The 21,295-nt window shown below is 50.2% G+C and overlaps 1 protein-coding gene across 3 annotated transcripts in view; it reads left to right on the top strand.

The window, feature by feature from the left end:
• The first annotated feature begins 2,173 nt into the window (after nucleotides 1–2,173).
• ZHX3 (zinc fingers and homeoboxes 3) overlaps nucleotides 2,174–21,295 on the top strand; it is a 33,181-nt gene continuing 14,059 nt past the window's right edge. For all 3 annotated transcript variants that reach the window (XM_015881429.2, XM_015881430.2, XM_015881436.2), the window contains exons 1-2: nucleotides 2,174–2,287; nucleotides 11,389–11,479. The gene's annotated coding sequence lies outside the window, so the exon portion shown is untranslated. The remainder of the gene's footprint in view (nucleotides 2,288–11,388; nucleotides 11,480–21,295) is intronic.

The raw sequence follows: 21,295 nt of genomic DNA, 5'->3' as shown, positions 1-21,295 counted from the left end.
GAGAGCTCTGGGGCAGGTCCTTACAGGTGATGGGGTCAGGAGGAGGCTTTCAAGTCAATGGCAGGTAGGGGGTTCTCCAGTAGACCAAGTAGCTGCACTCAGGGCACCGCAGAGCCGTGCTCCCCTCTTGCCTGTGGGAGGGAAGATCAGCTCCATCACCTCCACTAGCTGCTTATACCTACAGGGTTTGGGGAGATATGAGATAACATGATGGGGCTTGAAGCAACCTAAAAAACTGAAGCTTTGCAAATGGACATTTGTCCACCCTAACCCAACAGGGATTTGGTTCTTTTGTTCCTGCAACACGCTTCTCATAGTTAAATCCATGTTAACCCAATGGTGTGAAGAACCAGCACATCACTTATGTTGACCTGAGATTCTTCATCAGCTCCTGGATCAGCTCTTTCTTGGGGTTGACTGTGTGAAGATGAAGCACTCAGGTAGGCCCACCTGCTTGTAAGTGCTGACATCCTGACCAGCGAGGGCCAGAAGGCATGAGAGCTGCAGGGAAGTATCACCACCACGCAGCCCAAGGCTGTGAGAGATGAGAGGTCAGAATGCAGGCTGGACTACACACAACCAGGCAGTCTGGGGGCTCAGAATAGATACTTGGAAAGCAGAAGAGATTCTCTGCACTGCAAAAGCTTCTAAGGAAGATGAGCTGCACCCTGCTGCCTCCCAGGAAAGGCATCTTGCACCAAGGAAGCCAAAGTTAAGGCTGCAGCATCCCCCAGTGTAGCAGCAGGGAGGGGAATGCCATCCCCCGGGTGCAGGACTGGTGATGGGACAGGAGAAGAGGCTGGGGCACCTGGGCAGGGCACAGCCCTTCTGGTTGATCCACTTGGGGTAGCCCTTGGTGATGTGTGCCATGCCTGAGAACATAGGGAAGCTTTCCTGCTTGTTCTGCCTTGCTGATAGACCCAGGGAGCAGCACACCCACCAGCAGCAAGGCGACCTGGGCACAGCTCCCTGCTCAGCCCCCGGCTCAGGCTGGGATGCACAGAGCTGTTAAAACACAGGAGCTGGAGAGAGCCAGCTGAGGGGGGGGATGAGCCATCTGCGGGCTCACAGTGCCTCTCAGCGGCCAGAGAGGATGGGAGCATCACACAGCCAGGGGGAAACGACCCATCCAGCTTCTGCTACAGTGCTCCCTCTCACATGGACCGCAACAGGAGGACCGAGGGGCATCTGAACTACTCATGCCAGAGTTTGCAACAGTGCTGCATGTCAAGTGCTTGCAGTGAAAAACCCCTGCCATGTGCCTTCAGACAGCACAGCAAGACTCAGCCATCGCTGACAGCAGAAATTTAAGGCTATGTTATCCAGCACATGTGAGTCAGGAGCCCTCATGCCAGCTCCTGCTCAGCCTCTCCATCACCTTCCCACTTCCCTTTGGGGTCCTAGCTGAGCTGACACTGATGGTTGATCACTGATCCAACCTGGTGGGCATCCAGAAGGTTGCAGAGTATGGCATCCTTCCTGGCTGCCTTGAAAGAATACTTTACTCCTAATGGGTGAAGCAAAGACCCAGAGGAGAAGGGCCCTTTACTTGGCGATGGTGCCATTGATATCAGAGTTCATCACCTTGCTATCCCAGCTCCACAGGTACATAGTGGCCATGCAGTGGCACATGCCCTGGTACTGTTGTCTTCATTCTGCAGCCTACAGTTCTCCTTATGAGTACCAGCCACGCACATAGTGCAGCTGTTTGTTCTGCTGCCAGCCCAGCTGGAAAAGTCCCATGCACCCAGTGCTGCCAGCAAGTGAGGAGCCCTCAGTGCTCAGTGCCCACTGATAGCAGGACAAGGAGCTGCAGCCTTGCAGCAGCACAGGAAGCTTTTCAGAAGAGGGCAGCATTCCTTTGCTAGCTGAATACATCAGCTGAGCACGAAGCAGAGCGCACAGGAGCACATGAGCAGCACAGCCTTGCTCTGCCTGCACACCCCATTTTCTAGTCACTGGGGAAGCATCTGAGACACAGTCGCAGTGCTGGGTACCCCCTGCTTTCAGACCATACCCCACGGACCCAGCCTCTGCTCAGTCCCTCGCCCCCTCCTCGCCCCCTCCTCGCCCCCCGCCACCAGCGCATGCGCACACGCCCCCCGCAGCTCTGATGACGCCACGCTCCCTCTCTGCCCGTATCCCGAGCTCTGTTAATGTCGCTGTTTGCCGCGCCCGCCCGCCCCGCTCTCAGCACCGCCCGCCCGCCCGCCCCGCCCCGCGCTCGGGGCCGGGGCCTCCTCCGAGCCGAGCCGAGCCGCTGCGGCGGCGGGGGAACCTGCGGCAGGTGAGTGCCGGGCTGCTGCCTCAGCCCGCTCAGCTCCTTTAACTCTCCGCCTCCCGGGATCTTTCCCCGCATCCCGCGGAGCTTCGGGCGGGCGGACGGACGGGAGCTGTCAGCGGGGGGTCCGGGTGTGCGGAGCGGCCCTGAGTGCGGCTTGTGAAGCGGCCGTGGGTGCGGGGCGGCTCATCCGAACGGGTTTAAGGGGAGAGGAAGGAAGAGGGGAGGAAAAGCACGCAGCGCTGCCCGGCTGGGATGGTGGGAAGACGTGGCTGCTGGGCTGCCTTTGGTTTCCAGTGCGGCCGGATGGGGCTGGCGCTGGTTGTACTGGGGACGGATGGAGTTTAGCGGTGCTTCTTCTGTCAGAGCTGCCATAAGGGAGCCGGGCTGGTTTGTAGCCCTGAAGTCACTCGGGTGACACACGGCTATGGATGGAATAAACCAGAGCGTTCCGCAGTGGGCTGCTGTCCCCGTTGGTGGCTATGGGGCAGGGGATGTGAGCAGTGCTATGGGTCCTTCCCATCCCGTCCTCATCCCTCTGCTGTTCTTGTCAGCAAAAAGAGGTTCCCTTTCCTGTTCAGACCTCCCTTCCCTCCAAATACTTGGTGTCTCCGTGTACGCGAGCTGTGCTGTTTTCTTTATCTCCCTTGGTTACTATGGTGTTGGTGTGTGAAAGCAGCTCCCCGGCTCCTCTTACAGCGAGTAAAACAGCCAGAACTTGGATCTGCCGTGCTGGTGAGACGCAGTGCTGCAGCCAGCCCTTATTGACCCTTCCCAGTATCTGCCTGGGGGCCGCTTGGGCTCTGGGACCTTTGCTGAGCTTCCCAGTAAGGCAGCAGAACAGGCAGGGCTGTGGTTTGCTTGGAAAACTGCTGGGAATGGAAACTACTAATGCAGGCACTGTGGAAGTCTGTGCAAACAAAAGGCAGAGGATGGGAACAGCCTCACACCAGGGCTGGGGCCGTCTGCCTTCACCCAAGCACAGGTCTGTGCTTGAGGCTGATCACCCCATCCAGACTCTGATCTTCCTCCTGGAGGTGATTCTTTCCAAGCACTGGAGCCTGGGATGGAGGTGCCTGTGATTAAGGCGACTGTTCCAGGTCAGACAAACGCAGGCCTCACTACATGGGCTGATTTGGAGGAGGTCCTTCTTAGTGGTGCTGCAGGACCCGTTGTGAGTGTGGGGAAGCTCGTAGCATCTCTTTCCTTTCCCAGCTGCGACGGCTTTGTTGAGTAGGAGAGGGGTGATGTTTCTAATTAAGAAGGAGAAAAACAATCTTGTACTTCTCCCCTTCATTGTTTGTTTGTTTTTCCTCTCTTTTTTTCTCCGGACCGGCGTTCTAAATAACAATGCTTCAAGTGCAAATGGAGCGAAGTGAAATCCCAGGGCAGGGCTGCGGTGGGGCTGGAGCACAGCGATGACAGCACGGCACAGGGCAGAGCCGGGGTACCAGGGCACTCAGAGGCACTGCAGCCATTTCCGTGCATAGGGTGTTCCCAGACTTGTCAGAAATACCATCATTTCCCTTTTCTTTCTCCTTTCAGAGCAGGACCGTGTCCCGATGCAGTCTCGAGTTAGGGAAGAAGCTTTGAGGGTGTTTGTTCTGGATGAAGGAGAAGAGCCTTTCAGCCTTCTCCCCCCTGCCCCCCCTTAATATAAGGATGCTTGAGAGGGCCACGTCAGGATCAGGGTGGGGAGAGCGCTTTGGAATGTGGTCTGCAGAGTGTCCTTAACACGGAGCAGTGCCTGGGTGGGACAGGTTTATATCATAAGCCCTTGGCAACTTGCGGAGGAGAGGGGTTATCCAGTGCTGGGTTTTGTGTGGGCATCCTCAATTCTTCCTCCCCTTGAATGGGGTCTTGGGGCTGTTCTCACACTGCTGCTACAGGAGGGTCAGTTTGTTCCTGTAGGAAGATGAGGAGTGTGGTCCCATGGCTTAGCTTCATCTGCCTTCAGGTGCGTGCTTTGCTCCAGTGCTTTGATAAATAAAGAGGTTTGCTCCAAGCTTATAATAACTTCTCTTGGAAATGGGTCAAACCAATATTTATTTGCCTAAGGTGTCACACCAGTATTGTACAAATACTCCAATGGGGAGTCACTCTGCTTTTTGTGCTGCTTTGTTTCTTTTTGTGCCTCTTTGGTGCTCTTTGACAAACACCACCTGTTGATGGTTGTTTGGAACCAGTGGTTTATTTAATGAGCTGAGAGCTCTGCTTTAAGGCTCCAGCCACATCACTCCTGGGGCTCCAGGTGGTATTTTGGAGATGAGCAGCACATCACCACTGTGCTGCTCCAGCTTGGGGAGACCATGCAGGCTGCGGTGGAACAAATGGGGCTGCTTGGAGCTTGGCTTATTCCCAGCCCTGGTGAAGTGAGTCTGTGTGCTTGGTGCATTAATTGCTCCCTGGTGTGCTTGTGATGCTACTTAGTCATGTGGGTGTCATCCTCTGGTACATGGGGCTGCTGTTGTGTTTGTTAGGCAGGATGGAAACACAGGTTCCTCTTCTGAAATGGGTCTCATCCTCCCTTTCTTTGTTCTGTGCCTTTCAAATAGGGGCAGAGCTGATTTAGAAAGAAATCTGAGAGAAAGCCCCAGCTGTGTGAGCAGAGCAGGGACAGGCATGTGAGCTGGGTTCAGAGCCAGCCAGGCGATGGGAATGTTCTGCTGGGGCTGCAGCCCACCTGTCCCTGGCTGTTCTGTGCTTCTGCTGCTTGTGCACTGAGTGCAGCGGATGTTGTAAGGAACAGCCAAGTGTATTAGGGAAACGCTGAGGATTTGGTGCTTTAATGGTACATTACAGGAAGGGCTGGGGGTGGTGCAGCAGCAATGGGGGATTTGCAGATCCTTCCTGCAGGCTCATGGAGAGCTGGAGGTGCCTGGCTGTTTCATGAGATGTCAGGTAGGGTTTGTTTGCTTTGGTCCTTTCCTTTGGTCCTGCACTGGCACAGCTGCCCGGGGGGGGGGAGGGGTGTCACTGTCCCAGGAGGTGTTCAAGAACTGTGGGGATGTGGTTGGTGGGCATGGTGGGGTGGGGTTGGACTTTGGGATCTCTGAGGTCTTTTCCAACCTTAATTATTCAATGATTCTTTGGAGCATTTCTGCCCACTTGATGAGGAGTGACCTGAGCTTGGCTGTGTGCCTGGAAGGGCCTTCAAAGCGAGGGGGTTGCAAAGGACTTTGGCAGAATAGGCTTGGCTGGCATACAGCCTGACCTTGCTTCAAGTCCATGATGCTGCTTACTTGTGTCTGCTCTTGGGTTGTAGTTTTCCATCTTACCCTGTGATCTGGGGACACGTATGTGTTCTCCAGGGCACTGTTGTTTCCCACAGGAATCTCCCATCTGCAGGTTACAGAGCAGTACCTTTGCTTTTCTCCATCACCGTTTGTGGAACAGCCTGTGGATGCCCAGCAGTGTGTTGGGGGCAGGAGCAAAACCACAACTTCAGAAGGAGAAGAGCCTCAGTTGTTTAAAGGGACTTCAGAGTTTTCATGTTCCTGCTTTGATCTCCTCTGGTGTCTGGGATAGATCTCTTTCTTCTTTCTCTATATTTTTTCCCCTGTTGTAGTTTGCAGCTTGCTGTCGGAGCTCAGTGGGTGAGGGCAGAAGGAGCTGCTGCTTGGGGGCAGCAAATGGCACTGCAGGCAGATGCAGCGTCCCTGTGTGCTCACTGTCCTGCTGCTCAGTGAGGTGTAGAGAGGCAGCAAGTTGGACTTGGGGTGAAGGCTGCAAATCTCTGCCTCACTCTGTCAGTGCTTCCAGGATCCCCAGCAGCAACCAGCACATAGCTGGTAGATCCAGCAGCTTGAGACAGCAGCTCTTGCAGTTGGCAGCTGTGTGCTCTGCCCCTCTCTCACCTCCCAGCCATCCTCTGGGGTGAGGACTGAAGCCCTCAGGAGCCAGGATGCTGCTGGAGCAGTGGGATGTGCCTGCCTTCATCCTGCTGCTCCTGCATTGGTGTGTGCTACAAGCTCAGCAGCAGGCTCCTAACACAGCAGAGCTCCTGGGCTTGGAAATGAAGGCTTGTTGGCCATAGATGAGGAGGTTTTCACTTTAAAAATTGTAGCTGAGTGGAAAAGGGTGCGATTAGCAAGAGATGCTGTTGTGAACACCAGAGAAGCTGGTAAATAAGGGAGGCTTGCATTGCTGGGGCTGCCTCCTATAGAAATGAAATGCGGGAGGTTCTTTCTATACGTTGTGGAGATGGAGCGTTGCCATTCTTGCAACCGAGAGGCTCCGTTTCAGTTGTTATTTATTTTAAATAGAAAATAGAAACTGTGAGTAAAATAATTGCATGTGTAATCGTGTGTGAGTGGTGGTGTATTGGGAGGAGAAAGCGTTGCCCTGCAGAGGTGCTTTGTTGCCATATACAAACATAAGTCCAGCAGGGTTGATGAGTACTTAGGTTTGTTTCCTTGCTTAGCGTGCAGCCAGCAGCTCCTGAACTCTTTGCTGTGTGATGGCTGCATGGAAAGGAACCGTGATGAGCCACCTGCACTGAGGATACACCTGGGGGCTGCTGGAGCAAAGGCAGGGAATCCATGGGTTGAATAGAGCAATCCATGCAAGCAGAGCTTTGCCATGAGGTGCTTGCAGGGCAGGGGCTGCAGTTGTCCCCGTGTGCCCCCAGTGCTGTATGCAGGGCTCAGCCAACACACAGAGCAGGTCCCCGGTTCCTTCCCGGAGCCTCAGGATGCGATGACGTCCAAAATGTCAGATGTTGTTTTTAACAAACGTCCAAATGCTTTGAAACACTATTTATTATTTTATAAAGCCGGGCCCTGCGTTCTGTGGGAAGGTATGCGAGTGGATCGCCACGCTGTTTGCTTTGCATATTTTCCTAATGTTAGAAACCGTCCCAAAGAAGTATTGCATTGTTTCATTTTCCCCCTTGACGCTTCATATTCTTCTAAAAATAAAAGCTAATACAAATAAAAGCTGATGCCAACAGCCCTACACAAGCAGGTGGATCTGCAGGTTGTGCACCCCTGTTTGCTTTATTTGGGGGGGGGGTAAGGCAAGATTCAGCTCGTAATCATGTTATGAGATGGGCATAAAAATGGGTCTTTTAAAGTAGCGCAAATGTATGATTTAATTTTTTCTTTTCCTGGGTTCTGCCCTGGAGCTGGTCCTGTGCAGTTTGGGCCTTGAGTTATGGCCATAGGAGCTGGCGGTGCTGATCCTGATGAGCTGATTCTTTTCTCCTCCATTTATTTATTTCTTCTCTTTCCCCCCTTTCATTTTAATCGTGTCTCCTGGGAGATTCCAGTTGAAATGTATTCATTGCTGAAATATTTCTTTTCCCTCACGCTGTGGATGCCCAGTCCGGTTCGACTGTGTGGTTTGTTCCTGGCAGAGGAGGAAAAGAGGAGAGCAATGGGAGGAGAGCTGTGCTTGGGGCTGGCTTCGTGCATGGACATTTGTGTTCCCCTTTGCACTGTCAAACTGAAGTTAAGAGTTGGTGAGGCAGCTGCTGGTGTGTCCAGGATGAAAGCTGATGTGCAGAAGGTCCTGCATGGGTGAAATGTAAGCAAGATCTTGGGTGTTTGGGCAGGTTTAAATGGGGAGATCAGCTCAGCAGGCTGTCAAGGATGAAAGACAGAATGCTTCTGTCTTTGCTTGGAGCTAAATGCTGGTTGTGCCCCTGCCTCAGTGGAACCTCATGGCCCTGGGAGCTGAAGCTTTTCCCTCCCTGATGCTCTCAGCACCAGCATCTTTTCTTCCTACAGGCGTAATGAAGGTTGTGATAAAGTTGCATGGCTTGGCAATGCCATGTTGGTGCCGTTTGTGTGCCAGAACTGCTGAATGAGTCTTTTATCACGCATTCGTAACAGTGGCTGTCCGAGAGGGAGCTTCCAGGAGGAGTGCTTTTGTAAAGGAATGCTGTCCTGCAAAGAAATGCTTTGCAGGGGAGGGAAAAAACCAACCCCAAGCCCACTATTTTTCTCATGTTAGTGCTGGAGAAGTTGCCTGTTAATGTGGGTGAGTTTTTGCTTCTGTTTCTTGACAATTTTTGTGTCTCTTTGTGCTACCCAGCGCTAGTTGAGCCTGTTCTGCTCCGTTTTCAGCTTGGTTTTGGGTTGCTATGCACTGCTCTGAAACCCCCAGCTTGCTGTGTAGCCGCTCATCTCGCTGGCACCGAGGCAAGTGAATACAACGTTAAAAGAGGAATGTGATTGTAATCCTGTAAGAAAGAAAATGACGGAGGAATTTGGCGGTGGTTGCAGCCCGCGAATGCAATGTATGATATTTTATTCATTTAAAAGAAGTGATTAGGTTTCAAGCTGACAGTTTAAATGACAAATCGCCTTGAAAAGATCTTTGTGTGCAGTGTAAGAGCTGTCGGTGTGGCTTTCTTTTGCTAACTGTGGAGAGAGTGAGATACAAAGTTCCCCATCCCAGAATATCTGCTCGTGTTCCTGGTGTATGGGACTCTTTGCATGCAGGAATCTCTTGTTTTATCTCCTTGCTTGGAGCTTGGTTGTCTAAAGGATGAGGAACCCCAGCTTTTGCCTGCAGGCCTAAGAGCAGCTGTATGGGCTGGGAAATGAATGTGAGAGGAGAGGGATCCTGCTGTCCTGGTCCCTTTTGCTATGGGACAAACAACCATTATATAGGGATGAGCAGCCAAGGGATCTGTGCTGTTGATGGGTGAGCAAGGTGTGCAGTCCCAGGATGGAGGTTTTCTGGACTTCAGATGTGAACAGCAGCTCATCATTTTGGGTATCACAGTGTGGGTGAGCTCTTCAGTTATGCTGTGGGTTCTGGGACTCACAGCAGCATGGTATGGGATCTCTGCTATAGGACAGAAGGTCCTGTGCTGCCACAGGGACGTGGCTGGTCTCTGTCAAAGCAGCAACTGTGTGAAGTATGTGCATGTCTGAGCTGCATCCCTGCCTGGAAATAGAAGAAAGGAAAGCCTGTAAGAGAGAGGTGAACCATCATGGTGCTGCTCTGGGGACCAGAGTGGACTCGTTTCTGTCATTTGAGGATGGTTTTGCACTTTGATGGCTTGCCCTCGTGCAGGGCAGGCTGACGGGAGCTGGGTTCAGGCTGCTTCCTCCACTGCCCTTGGCACCCAACTGGGCTGTGAGTTGCTTCTGCAGGTCTGGGAGGAAGCTTTGCTTTGTGCCAGCACTGTGCAGTTTCCAGTAGTGTCAAAAAGAACCCAGAGCAAAGCAGGAGGAAGGTTGTTAATAACTTGGAGTTGAGATTGCCAAGTGAAAGCAAACCAGAACAATATCTTCTCTTGGGGCTTTGAGTTCTCAGCACTGAGACCCTGTGTGTGCTCCAACACAGCAGTGCGTCCTGCCCAGGAATTGGGGAATGTTGATGTGGGACCTGCTGTTCTCCCTTGCTTTATACAAACCTGCTGTCCCAGGTGGCTCAGGCACTGCAGATTGCAGACCACAGGTACATTGGAGTGACTGATCCTCTGTGTCAGGCCTTACATTTTAGGAATAAATTTATATTCATTCTTGAATTGCAGCTTTTGAGCCATTTAACCAGTCCCAAGGAAGCCATAATGCTTGGGAGGGAGGTTAAGTTCTGTAATGAATAGCTCTGGCACAGAGTGGAAATCCCTAATGCAGAGGGACCTGAGCAGCTCTCTGAGTGTGTCACAGCTAGCAGACGTGCCTGGGATTTTTGTATATTAAAGAAGTTGGGGGAAAAAAGCATTCCTTGGTTGCCTTTGGCTGCCCATAGTTTCTGTGACAGGCAGCCGAGCTATTGGCATGTGCTGCTCAAAGGAGCCCCAGCTCATGGCCCTTACCCCCATCTCTCCCACGCATTGTCTTACTGGAGGCAGCAGCCTCAGGCAATTCAGGCAGGAGCTGCAGAGGGTGGTACAGCAGCTCCTGCTGCCAAATGTGCAGGTTTTTTTTTCTCTGTTTCCAGAACTAGGTTTTAGGAACCCACGATTTGCTCTGCCTCCAGCCCGAGTTTCTATTTAAAACACCTTTAATTGCAGGAATTGAAAGGCACTCACATTGTTACAAGCAAGGTCACTCTTAATTAGATTCCCCAGGAATCCAGAAATCTTGTTTGATAGAGCCTAAGACGTGTGTTTCATCCCTGAAGGAGCATGCAGATGCTATTAAACCAGCCATAGCCAGGCCAGCTTGTGCACTGGGAGCAGCAGCAACCCATGGCACAGCTCAGCAGCTGGCTGTGCTCCCCGTGCTGCTGTCGGAGCAGCAGTGACAGATAAGCAGCTGTGGCTGTTCTGCTATCACATCGTTTTGGAGGCTGCAGCGTTGTGTAAGTAGTTGCAGGACAATTACACACACTGCTGGAATAAAAAAAAACGCTCCCTCAGCAGTTTAATATTTGTTTCTTATTAGGTGTTCAACTTTTGCTGGCGTCTGAGAGGTTGTCACCTGTTCTGTCAAGGTCCCTTCATTTAGCACTGGGATTTTTCCAAGCATGTTGAAACCTCATTGGCGTTCAGTTTTTTCTGTGGTCGCTGGCCGTGCTGCAGCAGGAGAGTCAACATAAACGTTTTGCTTTACTTTGGAGTCCCAGCGTAGCTTTCCTGTTTTCCATCCTTGCTTCAAGGCTTTTTTCCAGGGTGACTCTTTTGTTTCTAAATACTTTTTTTTTTCTCCCTCTGCCTGAAGTCAGACCCAGAAATCCTCTCGGCCAATTATCCCTTTATACAGTTAAATGTAGAAATTATGAAACGCATTGAGCTGGCTTTGCTGCTTGTCCAGGAATGAGGGAATGGGGACTGGGCAGCAGCTGAGGGAAATGGAGGGCAGAGAGGAAGCACATAGCTAAAAGTGAAGCTGCAGGTTATAAATAGATGCCTGCCGTGGCAGTGCTGCTCAGGTTGGGATTGCTTCTCTAAATACGTCCTAGCTGAGTGCTGGGCAGTGTGGGCAGAGGGCTTGGCTACCTGTTGGTGAGCCACAGCTTCACTGACCCAGGGGAAAAAGCACCTTTGGGATGGAAGATTTGCTGTGGCAGGTGGGGTGGTGGCACAGCTAAGGGCAGGGGTGAAGCTGATTGGAGTTACGTTTGTACTTTTGGTGTTTACTAACCAAGGGTCACCTTCTCCTCCCCAGCTGTAGTGGTAACTTTTGGTCTGATGTGTTCTCTTCCAGCCCTGAGTTGACTACTGGCACTTTAAAGATGCGTGCAAGCAAAGAAGAAGAACTGGAAAATGAAGGGTTAAGGACGTGCTCCATTCTGCAGGTAGGTCACAGCCAGGATGTGCTCAGTGCGTGGTTCTGACTTACCGACCTGGGACTGTTGGTGTTATAACTGTGGGATAATTACTGATTGCAGTGGCTGACCGTGAGCAGTAATTGTGAGGCACTGGGAAGGGGGAAAGACGAGAAAGGGGATGAATAGAAATTCCTCCTTTAAGACTGCAGAGTGGTTAAAATGATCATCCTGTGAATGGCTTCATAGCCCTATGGCTGAAATGAATGATCTCGTGATGGTTTGTTCTAACCTTTGAGCCATGTCCTGCTCTGCGCCTGGTGCAGACCTTGGGTTGTGCTCCAGCATTCTGAGAAAGGAACTGGTGTTTCTTTCATCTCTATGTTGTGCCTTGGACAGGATGGAGTTTAAACGTCCCATGCAGCTGTACTTATCTCCTGGCTGGTGCTCACTTGTGTTTGTGCTGGACCACTGATAAGTTTTTTTTCCCCTCTCAATCTAAAGAATACGTTTAACTTGATAAGCACGTATCTGCCCTGTACTGTGGGTGAGGGGGCAAGGTAGGTGATGCATTTCCCTCTTGGCTTCTGTGGGTGGATGATGTACTCTTGGAAATAGCCCTCCCTTTTTCCATTATACCTTTGAACAGCTTTGAAGAAAAAACTGCATCTCATACCAGATCAAAGCTGTGCAAGAAACTAAGTTCTGTGGCTAAGCCTTGGTGAGCAGACGGTAGCTGGTGGGGAATTAATTCCCTCGGTTTGAGGCTGTATGACAGCATCCCTCTAGAAGGGGAGATTTTCCAGCCCTAAAAAGATTTCTACCCCAGTTGTGCTGTACCTGGAATCTTCTTGCTGCTGGGCTTCAGCAGACCTTGACCCTGCGGGGAGCAGAACAGGACTGATGCTGATAACTGTCACTTTCCTGTCACATTTCCAGGTCTGCAGGCTAAATCCAGTCTGCTCAGCTCATGGAAATGAGCTGATGTTGCCTGCTGTAGCACGGGGTATGATGGGGTCTCCTGAAGTGTGTCCTCTTTAGAAGCTGCCTTGGTAATTGATTAATTACATGCTAGGTGGGTCCTCAAATACCACCTGTCAGTCACCTTGTCAGTGCAATGAATGTTGGTGCTCTCTCATAACTTGACATTGCCTTCCCATTAGTGTTAGAGAATTTGGTGAGGCCAGGAGGGGGGAAGCTTTGGACTCTGCCAGCCTGGCTTGATAAACAGAGTCAGGAGCCTCTTGGGAGATGGAGTAGGGAGAAAAGGATCAAGTTTTAGATCCTCAGTATTTGCCACTGAAAGACAGTAATAGTGCATTTGGACTATTTGTGTGGAAGGTCACTGGGTGAATGGAAAGGATTCCTCTGTGTTACATCTGCAGAAAATTATGTCGTTTGTTACTCGAGGCTTTGCACACAGAGGCAGACTGTGGTGTTAGAGCAGCTTGTGTCATCCTCTCTGTGTGCTCCCAGCTCTTCTCTGGCACATGCAGAGCATCCAGTATCTTCTGGAGGAGCTTTGAGAGCCCAGCTCTCAGAATCTCTTAAGACTTGGCCCCTTTTCCTCAGCTCTTCCTTTCCCCCCCCTCTCCTCTGATGTCCTTTCCTTCCCAGTTCATTTGTTTTTAAAATGATTGTGCTATTGTGTTCATCGATATGCACATACCCCGTCTTGTTTTTCTGTTGGCCTAAAATTGCAAAGCAAATCTGTTTATGGTTTTGGTGAGCTAATTCTCCCCCACCCTAGATTTTTAAATAGACTCCTTCTCTACCAGGCTCTATTGAAGTAATGAGAAAAATATGTTGTGTGCTAACCTTCTTTTTTTGTAAGACTTTGTTTACAACACCCTATTCCTAGCAGCACGTTTGGAAAGTGCATTTCTTGATGCTGAAGCAAGTAGACAACTCTGAAAGAAGAAAATGGTCATTCAGTGCATTCAGAGGTGAAATCTTTGGAGTTTTCCACTTGCAGCACTTGGTGTGGCTGTGCTGAGATGTGCTACAGGTTGTTCAGGGCTCCCTCCCTCCTCAGAAGCTCCACTGCATTGGCTCGGGTCAGGCAGCTGCAGGTAGGGGCAGGGACGGGAGCAGAATACAGCTTGTGGTTTGCTGGGCCGTGCAGCTGTGAAGCTGGTCTGGGAACTGAGCTCTGCTTTCATTTTCGTATCGGCCCATTCAGGATGTGTAGCTGTGAAGCTTTCCCAACTGGTGCTTTCCTGATGTGCTCACATCCCTTCCCCCCCATCTTTCCCTTCCTGCTCCACCCAGAAGAGCTGTGCTCTTTCTTACTGACACGTCTATTCAGGGTATGTATAAAACATCACTGACAAGTTCAATTGATTGTATATGGAGACTGAAGCCACTAGATGCTTAGATAGTGCATAAAGTTGTTGGCTAGACCCACGCTGCATTGTATTGCACAAAAAGCAAATCCCACCCTGTGGGGCCCTTTCCAGACCTATTGCCTCATACTTTACTGTTGCCATCATCTGAAAACTATCTGAGTGCTGTAGATATCCACAGCTTGGTTTGACTGACTGTTGGATTAGGAACACATTTCCTTACTGGAAAGTTTTGCACCTGCTGCTGTTTCTGTGCTGGAGCTGAGCAGGGTTTGGGCTGAGGGCAGTGTGGCTGCCTGCCCTGTGTTGGCCCCAGCCCTGCTTCCTTGGGGATGTACAATTTTATTACTGCCACTTTGATCAGCCAGGGTGCCCAGAGGCTGTGGAAGGTGCTGCCAAAGGGTTTTCCACTTCTGGTGTCTGTGGATGGATGAGCACATGCTTTAGAGCCTTGGGGCTGAGGCGTCGTGGAATATCCCAGGTTGGAAGGAACTCATAAGGATCACTGAGTCTGACTCCTGGCTTCACACAGGACCACCTGAAAATCAGACCATATATCAGAGTGTTGTCCAGGGCAGGTTCAAGGTGAGGCATCATGCAAAGGAAAAAAGCTTTTTGGCATTCAGAGCAGCAATAAAGCTGTGATACTCTGCTTCATCTGGAGATGTGCAGCAGCATTTATGATTGAAGCTGCAAACATAACTCTCATATAGGTATGTTCTGACTTGCTGGAGGTCACCTTCAAAACAAAATGATTAAATGTGAGCCAGACTCACCCTCATATCTCCAGCTGGGTCTGAAGTCTGACAAATGCTGCTGATTGGGCAGTTGTCTGCTTCAACATGGTACAGTTTGGGTTTTATTTCCGAAGCAGCACTTCGAACTTGTTGGGCTGGAAGGGAAGCTCACTGATAAATGTGTCTCAGTGTAATTCAGTGTAATCTCTTAGCAGTGTTCTTGTATACAGACTGGGAGGGTTTCTGGAAAGGTGACCCGTGAGGAGGGTGATCTCTGATAAATGTATGTGGTGACGCACGTGTGCTGAGTTCAATCACTTCCTGGGACCTTGAGTGAGTTATTGAACATTGCTCAGTGCTGCAAGTCCTTTTCTGAAAGGGTGTTTCACTTCCAGCCCAGTAGTGCTGTGGCAGTGAAGACGGTCAGAGCCTCCTCTATAGACAGTGAATGAGAAGCCCAGAGCAGAAGGTCTGGGCCTTTCCTCTGCTCTCCTGGGGAAAAGAGAACAGCATCCACTTGGATGGTTGTACCAGTGTCCAGGGGCCATGCTGTCACTTTGAGATCCCACACAGAGCTCCCTGCATAGCACAGATGTTCATGGGAGGCAGCTGTTCCTTGAGCTGGGCATCCTTAGTATCACGTTCATTTGTTTCCATTAGCTTGAAGTCAATGGCCAACTTTGGTGGAGCAGGTTTCCAGTGCTCCTCTACCTTTTTCCTTTATAAAGTATTCTCCTGCTTTTGCCCACTGTATACCTGTAGCTGAGCACAGTGCCTTGTGTACCCTGCTGAGGAACCCACTAAAGCACCTTAATGGCAACCTTCTAGGGGTGTAAGCTGGGGCCAGCTCTTTCATCTTTGGGGTATTTATTGCATAAAGTTCTTATTGGCTGTGAAGGAGGCATGGCCCAGTGGTGGGGAGACCTGTCCCTCTTGCAAATAAGCTTTTACATGGTCAGCATGAAGTCTGTGCTTCTTCTTCTCTGTGGCAGCCCTTCCCAAAACCCCAAACCCTTTCCTCTCAAGTATCATTGCCTGAATTATCATAGAGTCATAGAAGAGGCTCAAAAATTGGGGCGTTATGGCTGTGTAGCATTTGGGATAGCATTGCATGCCATTTTCCTGGCTGTTGCTGGAAAGTGCATACAGTTTTGCAGCATTCATCCATGGAGGTCAATTTCTGAACCTCTCACTTGGTTATTTTCCCCAGTGCTGGCCACTCAAGTAAGCAGCTCAGCATGAGGATTTGTTCGATTGATCTGAAGGAATCTGACTGTGGTGCTGCCTTGTGTGCTTGTGAGCTGATGGGAGCTGCATCCCACAGGCTGCAGTGTTCCTTCTCCTTGTTTCCCTTTGGCTTCACATATCCACCCACTTCATCTCTCATCCACAGATGATTATGGGCTTTGTATGGGGGGAATTCCTGCAGTCCTGAGTCTTACCCAGCTTGACATGCAGTCTGTTTGCAGCCGTATCATTGAGATGCTTCTAAGGCTGCTCCTCTCCTAGCACAAGGTAGAAAGCAATTACCTGGAGAAACAGTGCTGGGTTGTTGTTTCCCTCCTTTGTCTGCAGTGTCTGTTTTGTTAGGTTTTTGGTTTTTTTTTTTGGTTTTTTTTTTGTTTTTTGTACCATTGGCAGTAGCTAAATAACTTCAGCTCTGGGGTTTCCAATGCTAAGCAGAATTAAAATAAAGTAACATTGACCTGATTTGGGCCAGTCACTGGAAAGTGGCCTATTGGAAAATGGAGGCTGCATTTGTTCGTGCTACGTTTCTGTGCCTGTTCTCCCACTGATGTGAACAACAGCTTGGCTCCTGCTGGCACCTCACCTCCACGAGATGCTCCTGTCCCAGGGACCTGGTATGTCATTCACCTTATCTCAATGCTTGCCTTATCTCTGTGAATGTCCCTCTGGTTTGAGCTGCTGACCTGGAAATGGAAAGCTCTGTATTGCAGCTCCTGAGCCTGGAGGCAGCCCTGGGCTCACAGGCAGCCTGCTGACACAGCACTAACATTATTGTTACGTTGGTCTTCTGTACTGCCCCCTCCTGCAGTTCAGTGTCTCATGCTGTTCTCTGAGTTATGTTGAACAGAGTTAAAAAATGTATCCTGTGCCATTCACCCTAATGATGATGGTGAGTGTTTCAGACTGCTGCAATGTGGCTGTCCTTTGTGTCTGAAGAAGAAAGGCTTTTGGCTTCTGTGCCTCTGAGGGTATAACATGGGCTTAACATGCTTTTTGGTGGTGTAGATATCCACAAAGGCCCCAGATAGGAGCTCAAGAGAGGAGCAAGTGATGCGGCTCAGTGACCACCTTAATTCTGTGGCATGCTTTGCCGAAAGCATCACCTGTTCAAGGTGAGCCAGTGCCTGTCCATGGGGCTGAGAGTGAGATTGCTGGTGCTCCTGGCACTCTTATGGGCTGAGAACACAGGAACTATTGCCATGTATGGTGGGTTCAATGGGTTGGCTGCCAGAGCTCATGGCAGCATGGCTGCTGTTAGGGACAGCAAGCTGAGGAAGCTGGCTAGCAAGAGCTGTGTGCCTCTGTGCCTGTGTGAACAGAGAATACAGTGAGTGCTCAGAGAATACAGCTGTTGGAGATGTTCTGATGACCTCACACCTGGCGGCACCCACAACAGTTTTCCACTTGCTGCAGTTCGTACATGTATTGTTTTAAAACCTATGGCAGCGACCTGAAGGTTGGTTCTGTATGGCTTGGCAGTAATTGGGCACTATTTGCATAATGACAGTAATTTCCTTGTTCTCCTTTCCTTAATTTGGTTTGCAAGACCGTGCTGAAATGTGACTTAAAGCTGTAAGTATTTCTGTCTGTTGGCAGTTGGAAATGGAGGTTTAGTCGCGACTGTCTACAGAAATAAAATGCTTAGTGTTGGAGCTAAATTGAATAATACGGTGGTGTTCGTGTCTTAATCTTCCAAATAGTGCTCTTAAATTTGCCACACTGATGTCTGAAAAGCTTAAAAATAATAAACTCTATTGTACAGAGCTCTGAATGCTGAGGGGAGGCTTAGTGATTGCTGGCACTTTGCGGGTATGCTCGCTAATGCATGGCAAGGAAGCAATTCTCCCAGCACGCCTGAATTTCTTTAACAAATTTCCTCATATTAAGGCCTTGTGATCTGCAAATTAATGAATGCATCATTATTTGGAATAAAGGATCACAGGAAACCTCAACCCAAAACCCAAGCCCCTTTTCCGTAGGCTGTCACGCTGCTTTAAAATAGCTGCCGTCTTCCCCCATGTGCCTGCCAAGGGCTGCTTCTCCCCCGCAGCTATTTGGGAGCCAGCTCGTGTTCCACCCCATGAGAAGCAGGTCCTGGATGAGCCTCAGCACCTGATCGTCCTCTGTGCCCTGCAGTAAGGTAACAAATCAACCTCTCACCTGCTCTTCACGGGAAGAGCGTGGTGAAAGCAGCCTAATGCTTCCTGTTATTGTTTGTTATGGTGTGAGGAGTTTAAAAATTAAGGGTCTGGGGAATCAAAAGCCTAAGGGAGAGCTTGGAAAGGAGAGAGCTCTTCTGGCTTTGCTGCTTTTGGTCTGTTACTCTGCATGGTTCTCCTGCTTCCTGGTGAATGCTGCTGTTGAGAACAGCAGGCGCCGCTTAAAAATCCAACAACAAAAAACCCCACCCCAAATAACAGAAGGGGGAGGGGAGGAGGACGCGATTTGTTTATCACAACTGTACTTGAGACTAATTTTAAATGTCAGTCTTTTGAGAGTAAGGAAATTCCTCCAGCTTACAGCAGTGAATAACTGGGATGCTTTTAGCTCACAGCTGACCTACGGAGGATGGTGAGCTTTCAACGCAAAAATTATTGCCTCTCCGTAGCTAATCCATTCCAAGTCCCACTGAACAGCCGGAGGAAGCGGAGAGCCCTGTCACGAACTGTTCATACCACAAAGAACCCTTGAACTTTGCTCAGTTTCTCTGCGTACTGTCCAGAACGGCTTCACAAATGGTCTTCAAAGCAAAGAGCAGGTGATGAGGATTGCTTCTGGCTGGCAGGTGCTCAGCTGTGACTTTCCTGTACTTTGCCCAGGGAGACCTAGAATGAAGTCCATCTCTTATATGGGTTTTAAAAAGGCTCTTATGGAAAAATGTGTTCTAGCTGAAGGAGCTGAAAACTTGCTGGTCTGACCGTATGCTGCTGAAGTCCTTGTGGTTCAGCACTTTAGGTCAGGGTGTTGTTGTTGAAGGCAATGGAAGAAAACCCTGTGCCCCTCTTGCAATGCAGGTATGTGAACTCAAAGCTTTAGGACCAAATGGTGACTTGAGAATTAGACAGTGTCCCTAATTTCCCTCTTCAGTTTTAAGTGGATGCAGCATTCTTCACTCACAGTCTCAACTGTTGGGTTGCATTGTTGTATGGGGTTGAACATCTGCCCCTTCCAGCCACAAAAGTGGCTGTGTTCCAATGGCGGGTGCTTTCTTTCTATTCAGGGATCCTCTGGGGCCTGGAGAAGCTTCAGTATCAGGCATTACATACTGTCAGCTGCTGCAGATCCCCTGGGCTCCCTTCCTCTCAACATCTGCCGGCCCATCGTGCTTTGCCTATGCACCATACATAGCACAGGCAGACCTGACCCTGCCAGCTGCTGCAGAGCAGGGCCAAGCAGAACTGCAGCCATCCAACACAAAAGCATATTGATCCCAGCTTGCTCAAGAGAAGAGGAAGGTCTGCTGTCAGCTCCCGACCTTGCTTGGGTGTGCAGATGGAGGACAAAGGTAGAGCAGACCTGCACAGGACCAACCTCTGTGGGAACGTCTCGCCCTATATTAGTAATGGTAGGGATGCTGGAGCAGAGCAGTCTCACCCGGGTTTCTCAGTGTAGTATTTCCTTCCCCCTGCATTGTGCTGGTGATTTACTGCTGTTTTCTCAGCAGAGGCCTTCTGAATATTCATTGGGCTGAGGGAGGTGAGAGGCTGGTAGCTCCCTGCAATCAATCAGCCAGGGGAGGAGAAGCAAGCAGGGCAGATTTTTTCTTGCTGCCGTTGCTGCTTGGACCGTATCATGTACACAGTCCATGTGGATAAATCATTGCAGAGACCTCAGCCTACCTCGGTAAAGCAAAAATCGTAGTGCCTGCATACTTGCCATCCTCATTAAGATCCCTTTATACGTATTATTTCTGCTCAAAACGCCATTCCTCTTCTCCCCACCCATTTCCTTTACTGGCTGTGACATACAGGAACTACACCCATTGCTTGCCTAGCCTCTCCTGACCTTTTGTAACTTGGCTCCAAACTCATTTTTTTGGGTCTTTTGCAAAACACTGTCAGAAGGGAAAAATCCTTTGTTAAAACACAGCCAACTCCTGCCTCAACGTGGAACAGTTTGTTCTGCTGAAAGAATGAGCCAGTTCAGTGAGCAGAAAAACATTGCCATAAACCGGCACAACTCAATAAGCTGCAAAAGCGATCGGCTGCGCTCAGGGTCTGAAAGGAGGGCTCCGAGCAGCACCCATGGGAAGAAAACCCACAAACCCAACCTGCCAGCCCCGTTTCCTTGCTTTCCTTGCTTTCAGCTGACGTGTTTTGCAGCTGTCTGTTTGGCGATAGCAACTGCAAGTGGGGGAATGGGAGCTGCTGGTGAGCCAGAACGCGAGGCAGTGTTCAGAACTAGCATATTGCAAAAGGGCACGGTGAGTGAAGTAATGCAGGAAGGCTCAGCTAGGGAGGATGCAGTGCTGTCTGTGCTGCAGATGATGGGCTCCAGCACCCCACATTTGGTGTCTGGTACTGGTTAATAGCTCAGTTTGGGCCTTCCCACACATGTCCCACATCTTGTTTTAAAACTCATGGTATAAAAGCTGATGCTGGGTTTCTTTTCACAATGAGTGTTGTAACAGCTAGAGCTGAGGTTCTGAGTGTGGAGTGATGGCCTCAAGCTGGGGCACCCCTATGGGAATGGGTGTGCGCCTGCAATGGGGCTGGGAGAACAGTGTGGGAAATGCAGCTTGGAGGTATCCCACAAAATGCCTTTCTGTGGTGCTGCTTTAAAAGACTCAGGTATTTTCATGTAACATTGGCCAGCACCTAATAATGGTTCTCATCTTGCCTTGGGACCGTGGAGCCTTCCCTCCTGAGCTCCCTGATGGTTTTTTGGCTTGGAGCTCACTGAGCAACTTCAGCTATGAAAACACCGAGAGGTATATTTTAGGTGTAATCTTTCCATTTTCACATGCATTCCAAAGAGCTGATTTCTGCCAAAGCTGACGTTGCTCTGTCTAAATAGCAGCACTCAACAGTGAGCTGTATGTGTAGAATCAAGGGGTGCTTTGCAAATGGATGTGGTGTTGCAGAATATAACCCTTTTGACCATGCGTGGCCATTTTAGGTGTCTGTGATCAGGGAATGACAATGCAAGCAAAAGCAAACCTGCTAGAAAAAGCACGGGGGGCTGGAATCAGAGCCCCTCTGTGTCTATAAGTGGCACTGGTGCTTTGCTGCCCTAGATGGGCACAGACCCACACACTGGAGCTCACTAGTTGGTGCCAGCGATGGGAGACCTAGTTCTCATGAGCAGAGAGTGCTCTGCCAGTCCTCAGGGCTGTGCAGGTGGGTGCTGCGCTGTCTGTCTGCCTGTTTCCTTTGGGGAAAGGCCAGGGATGTTCAGCAGCGTGGGCAAAATATGAGGATGGAAGCTGTGTGCGCAGGTGGGAGCCCTGCAAAGGTAGCAGAGCTCAGAGCAGATCTGTAACGCAGCCCTGAAAGAGGGTTTTGTTTGGAGATGTC

Source organism: Coturnix japonica, chromosome 20, assembly GCF_001577835.2.
Source record: "Coturnix japonica isolate 7356 chromosome 20, Coturnix japonica 2.1, whole genome shotgun sequence".
NCBI lineage: Eukaryota > Metazoa > Chordata > Aves > Galliformes > Phasianidae > Coturnix > Coturnix japonica.
This window is presented reverse-complemented; position numbering and strand designations above follow the sequence as displayed.